Below are 7,330 nucleotides of genomic sequence, written 5' to 3' on the forward strand. Positions count from 1 at the left end.
GAGCTGAGTGACCTACATGAATTTGTGGTGGAGACACAAAACCAACTAGAGATGTGTTTACCTCCTGCTTTTTTTGATATAATGCCATATCTCATGATTCACATGGTTCATCAGATACAGGCGCTAGGCCATTGCTTCTTGCATAAAATGTGGTCCTATGAGCGGTTCATGTCGGTTCTAAGTTGATACGTGCATAATCGAGCATACCTAGAGGGCTCCATGATAGAGGGTTATAGTACTGAAGAAGTCATCGAGTGCTGTCAAGAGTACCTAAAAGTATAGAAAGGGATTGGTAAACCCGATTCTCGTCACAAGGGTAGGCTGGTTGGGAAGGGCACCAGTGGTAGAAAAGTGTTCATCGACCATGATTACGAAGAGGTGAGTTAGGTGCATTACAGTGTCTTGCAGAGTACACAACTGATGCAACCGTACATTGATGAACACTTGGCTATCATTATGGCGGAGAGAAATGACCGTTCGGATGATTGGGTCATGAAACAACACAAGCAATGACTAACTACATGGTTGAAGGACCAAAACATACCGCCTAAAGAAACCATAGACTCTATTACCATCAGTAGGTTGGCGGAGAGGCCATCGAGATAAGTGACATCTTGGAATGCTTATGACATCAATGGGTATACATACTATACCCACGCAAAGGATAGTAAATATGTGAACCAAAACAGCGGCGTTCGAATAGAGGCTCTCGATGGATTGGGGCAAAAGATCCAATACTTTGGCATCATTGAAGAGATATGGGAACTTGACTATGCAAGGGATAAAACGGTGGCCCTGTTTCGATGACGCTGGATCAAACAACACCAACTGAACGAGATTAGATTGAGAGTCCTGGACCTCAAGAATCTAGGCTACCAAGATTACTCTTGGGTGCTCGCTTCACGTGTCGCACAAGTTTTCTATATGTCTGACCCACAAAGTAACCTTCCCTCGAAGAAGAAGACAAAGCACGTGGTTGCCTCCGGGAAACAACACATTATTAGAGTTGATGACGTGGACAATGTTGAAGCTTATAATAACTACGATGAGATGCCGCTATTCAACCTATCCAAAGACATATTGCCATGAGAACAAAAAGGTGTGAAGGGAAAAGTCGTTACAGCGGGCTAGCTAGTTGTTGAACGTGGAGTATTTGTGTAAGTATGTGTTTGTAAGACTTCATTTATACATGCGTGTGAGACTATATATTTTTGTATGTGTGTAAGACTACATATTTTTGTATGTGTGTGAGACTACATTTATGCATGTGTGTGAGACTACCCTTTGCAACATCCAGATGAATCTATTTGAAATCACTTAACACTTTATGAAATGAAGAAATGGCCAAAATAAAAGTAGGAGATCTTGATGAGTTATACAACTTTTATATTCATCACCTTTACAGCTGAAATCATTTAGTGTTTGAAAATCAGGTTTGAAGCTGTTATTTTCTGAAATTCAAAATTTGAATTGTTCAAAATTAGTGACAAAGATAGATGACTAGACTAAAATGATAGAGCATGATTTTAAAAAATTTTAGGAAAAAAACCCATCACATTTGGAGTTAGTATAAGGGAGAAAAACTAGTTACAAGTTTCAGCCACAGATTAAAAAGGAAAATCACACTTGTTCATCATTGATCATCATGAATAGTTGTGATTTTTCTTTTTAATCTCTGGATAAAATTTGTAACTAGTCTTTCTCCCTTATACTAACTCCAAATGTGATGATTTTTTTTCTAAAATTTTCTAAAATCTTGCCCTATCAAGTTAGTGTGTTGATTTGGTCATTCTTTTCATTTGACAAAGTTTGAGCACTTCAAATTTTCAAATTTAAAAAAATGACAAGTTCGGACGAGATTTTCAACCATTAAATGACAAGTTCGTGGGCAAGAAGGTTCTTGCAGCTATTACACGGACAAATGATGTATTCCCACTTCAGCCTTAGACGATGCCTTTTCGCAGCGGCAATAAACCTTGTCACATGTTCCAGGTAAGAAGGATCCAGTCTCGATGTCTTGTACATCCATTTCGTGTCCATGACGGCGAAACCTTGCACACACAAACAACGAAAATGACGCATATAAGCAGAGCAGTACGGAAAAAAGCAGTCGGGTAGCTCTAGATCTGATTTTCTCTCTCCTTCATATGGATCTAGATCTAGATCTAGAGAAAAAGCAACCAAATCATGAAAAAGAAAGAAGATTGAGGGGTTGAGAGCAAGAATCAACCTCTTGCGATGCCCCCTTCAATCCAAGAGCAAAACCTCTACTCCTAGAAAATGGCCACTTTTTAGGGTTTTGAGGTCAAAACCCAAAAAAATGAAGGACCCGTAGGGAAGAAAGGTGGGTGCGGCTGCATTTATAGCCCAGACTCAACTGAGATGGGCATTGTAAAGAAACCGCCTTGGTTAATGACCTATTAACGGAGGCGGTCGTTTTACAGAAAATGCCTCGGTTAATAGATTAACCGAGGCGGTTACGTTAGGGCGACCGTCTCGGTTAATAAGCATTAACCGAGGCAGTTAAGTTACATTGCCCGCCTCGGTTAAGTATTAAACGAGGCGGTTGCTGGTCCGACTGCCCTGCCTCGAATAGCCGAGGCGGGCGGCCTGGTTGCCCGCCTCGGAGCCCCATTTGAAAATGTCTCGCAAAAGTTTTTGTGTAGTAGTGACATTCATACATGTGCAAGTTTATTAGATCTAATTGCAAGATATTTTGCCTACTTTTTCTACCTTTTTAAAAATGAATTTCTTCTATTACCTCACATCAGGTAATATCCATCAAAACCTATTTAAACGGATGGTCCATAATTACTTTACAGTACCACAGTAAAGCCCTATAACCATACATTGGAGTGCATAGTTGTAGTCACCAGACTATAACTACTCGAATGGAGTTACACAAGGAACACAATACGCTACTCGCTAACACAAACAAAATAATACCATGTGAAATAGGACCGCTTGAATGTAAATGATCATTGATTATACCTTCCTAATGCACGGCATAGCGGAAGACTTGGATAAACACACATACAGTTGATGTAGGGGAAGTAGTTGCATAGCTAGGCACAGTGCGCAACTTAGTGACACCTCCATGGACATAAGTCCGACATAAGGAGAGGGCCAACCGAACCATGCGATCTGTTTGGGTTAGAGCGGATGCACGCCATCTGCCAATGGTACCAAGGGATGGATTAATTGGACAAAGGGGGTGCAGCTGCACCCCTTCCTCCCACATGGGAGACTTTGCCGCTAAGTTATCTACACAATATCATGAATATAGTTTATGTTCATTTAGAAAGATTGGATTAAGTTAGGAAAGATGGATTGCAACTAATTTATTATATACTCCATTCAATTTTGTGTGGGTGTCATGTTGGCGACCTATATACGAGGAGAGGTAATGTATCATTTTGATAAAGGAAGAAAACAGGTTCACCTCATATCTTGCTGCTCCTCTCCTCCCCTTGCCAAACCCTACCTCCCTGTCTACAGTCACTGGCACTGTCACACAAAACGCCGTCACCAACCTCACTGGTATGCCCAGTAACCCATATTCGTCTACAACCTCCATGATCCTCCCCTAACCAATATTGCTCTTTGGAGAACCCTTTCGTTTATTTTCAATAAAATCCAGTAGGAGGAAACCCCTCCTATTACCATAAAAAAACCAATATTGCTCCTGACTCTATTAATTAGTTATCCATACAAAATATATCTAAAAATGGGTCATTTAAATTCTGTTAGTCATCCACATCTTTATCATTTACAACTCTTGCCCATTTTCCTACTCGCCGTGCTATAACCTCAACAATCCTCCTGGAACAAGTATCACCCCTGACTCCATTAACTGGATATCCATACAAAATTTATCTGCAATTAATTTCTGGACAGAATATGGGGGATTCACCTGATGAGGAGTGCAATGAATACAAAATTTAAAATTAATTGTTCATCCACATCTTTATGGAATAGTGCAGAAAATATTTCTGGACAGAATACTATATCACTTATTTTATTTTCAGTTCAGAGTAAAGGTTGTAGTGCCATACATACCAACAGTTTATAGTTATATACGTTGCCTTTTATACACTACTACAATATAGTTATTTGGTTCTTCTCTTTTGTTGTTTGATCTGTACAGATATTGGGGATTCACCTGATGAGGAGTGCAATGACAGTGTTACTAAAACACCTGCAAAGAACTCCAGCAGCAAAAGGCACATGGTATGCTCTCTTCTTAAGAGATTGCCATTATCACCATCCTTTTCAAAACTCATGATACCATTAATGATGTACATCTTCATAGCAACTTTTATCTCCACGCTGCTGGTTGTGCTCCTAGCTGTGTGCAGTGTACTCAATTACCACAACAATGTGCTTCATATGCCAAGCATAATTAATTTGTTTTCATTTTTGTTATGACTTCAGTTACCTTATACAAAAGTGCAACCCTTTTGATATTCTTTATCTTGCTGGATGTAGATGGCAACTTGCAATGGAATGCCAACATCATCCAAAAAGCAGAAGAACACAAAGAAAAGTCTGCTGATCAGTTCTGAGGTGACAAATCAAGGAAAACAAGGGCATTCTTCATTGGAGCATATGGAAGTGCAGGTTGATCTCTCGAGTGCTTCATTTATGTTAACATTATGCCTTTTACTGGTACAAGTTCTTTGAAGTACTTATTGGTCATAAAAAATATTGGAAATAGTGGAGATAGAGATGCCAGAGTTATTTGCTTGAACCTCATTTTAGCTCAGTTCATGCCATAATTTCAAGAGTAGAATGTCATGAATTTTAGTTGACAATTGATATATACTGAAGGATTTGTGGAAGAAGGCAATGCGTATGTCACCTGAGGATGAGGTAGACACTTTCCTGAAGGCACCTACAACTTGTAAGTCTTTCACCCATTTGTAGTGCATCAGTAGTCCTGAGACTGATGGGAATGATTATTTATATCTCTTGTCAAAAACAATTCCTTGGTTTATATACTTCTTTTTATTACCTTATTTATTAATCCACTTCTACTTTTATTTACATAGACTTGAATGACTGGGCAGCAATGAAGAACATTAAGCGTATGTCTCAAATAGAACAGAATGTTGAGGAGACTGTGCAGAAGTATGTGGTGAACGTAGCCACTACTTTTGACCCTAGTACCCTGCCATCACCTCCAAACAAGCTTGACCAGACCCCAGGGGCTGCACTGAAATTACAGGAGTCTGCCTGCTCTACCACAGAGTTTGTATTCCGGCATGTTATCACTAATCTGAAGAATCTCCAGATGATGGCTATTGAAGAAAAATTCAACCAGAAAGATTTTCTCAAGGAGGTCACGACAATGTTGAATGGATGGGAGGAATTGTTTTCTTGTTACTTCACTGAAGAAATAAAACAGATGGTTACAAAAATACAAATTCTGAAGAAAGAGCTTGATGACGAGTCTGGCCATTGGGCCCAAGAGACCATACAGGGCCTATCTGAGAGGAATGAAGAAGTTGGGGAGATGCTAATGAAAGCAAACTTGATACTTAAATAAATCACCAATTCTGGCAAGGAAATTAAGGAGATAAAAGTTGCTCAGATTAAAAGCCAGAAATCACTTGATGCGCTCGAAATTGTTTATACCAATTCAATTCAGGAACGGGAAAGAAAGATCGCAGAAGAGACGAGAAAGATAGCAGAAGAGAAGAAAAATCTCAGACTTATTCAGTCATTGAAGAAAGATAATTCTTTTTTTTCACAAAGGAGACGGCTGTTAATGCAGCCATTGCCTCTTCTTCTACTAACTTCGAGGAAGTAACCACAAAGGGTGATGCTCTGACGAAGGAAATAGCCAAGATTCGACAGCAAGTTGAAGAGAATCCAAGTCTGCCAGCAATGCTGCGACCTTTGCGCTCACTCATTTCTTGCTATTCCATTAATGAGTAATATTGTTTCTGTCTTGCAGTAGAATACTTTTTGTTGTAAGAGGGGGCAGTAGAAGTATCTGTGCATTCCGCATTCCACCTAAGTCACTATTACCATTACTTATTTCAGTTTTAAACATGTTGCCAATCAGATTCTTGTTGTGTAGCAATCATTTTAGTTTGTATATCTGTGCAATCCGCCTATTATAAGGGCCTCTTTGGTGCACCATATAACAATAATTTTAGTTTGGTGGAGGATCAAATTCATGATATCTTGCAAGTGATGGAGGAGAAACAATGATTTCTCACATCACCTTTCACCGAGAAGTGCTGGAGGCAGTGTGTTCTAGATGGAACATAATAAATCCCCTAGCTTTGATGGTTTCCGAGCTGAGTTCTATCAAGTCTTCTAGGACATTATAAGTGTCGGTCTCATGGTGATCTTCAATGATTTTTATGAAGATCGTTTACTACTATTTAGCCAAAATTTTGGATAATCTTGCCTCAAAAATAAATTTTGGAGTAATCACACTTCCACAAAAAAATAAAGGGAAAAAAACAATAGCAATTCTAGGTGGGCCCATGGATCCAAGTGCTCCAAATGCCATCCACAAGATCAAACCAGCCTTCAATCAAAGGTGGAGATCAAGAGAAAGTATGTTTCTTTGCATGGAAGCATCCAGAAGGCGGCGCGTGCAAAATGGGTGGTCGCTCGACCACTAGGGGGGGTCGGCCAACCCCCCTATGATAGGTGGGGCCACCCCCTTTTGGTGGGGTGCTTCTCTACATCTTTATTGGGTGTCTTCTGGTGGGACCACTTAAATCCTCCTAATGATGAATATGTGGGCCATCCAATCCTTGTGACATGATCTTGCATCGTTTAGAGAAAACAGACTTCTCATCTGAGGGTTGACATTGCTTTAATTTTAGTGGTATTTGAGAGGATCACCAAGGCTTGAGATGGGGCAGTGGGCCCATAGGGTGGTCGGACGACCGCTTATGTGGACCCATAGACACCCAAAGCCTCTCATTTGTGTACCTACAAGCAAATAATTACATGTACATGTGGAACCATGTTATTTGTACAAAATCACTACCACCTTGCTTGCTATCTCCCAAAAAGGATGTTTTGCTGATGGTTTTGACTATGCAAATCTATGACGACATTGGCGTGCCATTGGGTTTGCTCGTGTTATTTCCGGGAGAGTAAGAGTAGTGTCCACTAGTCTAAGTGTGGTACTTGTACTAATGTACACCATCAAAGAAGTGCATAATCCACGGGTTGTAGGGGTAGGCGGCAGTTGGTGAAAGCACTTCGTTCTTTGTACCCTCCCACGTTCGGTTATGATGTAGGCGCTTGGTGGTAAGAAGATAACACACGGGCTACGTAAAACTAGTTCCGGCGTTACACC

Source organism: Miscanthus floridulus, chromosome 7, assembly GCF_019320115.1.
Source record: "Miscanthus floridulus cultivar M001 chromosome 7, ASM1932011v1, whole genome shotgun sequence".
Taxonomy (NCBI): Eukaryota; Viridiplantae; Streptophyta; class Magnoliopsida; order Poales; family Poaceae; genus Miscanthus; species Miscanthus floridulus.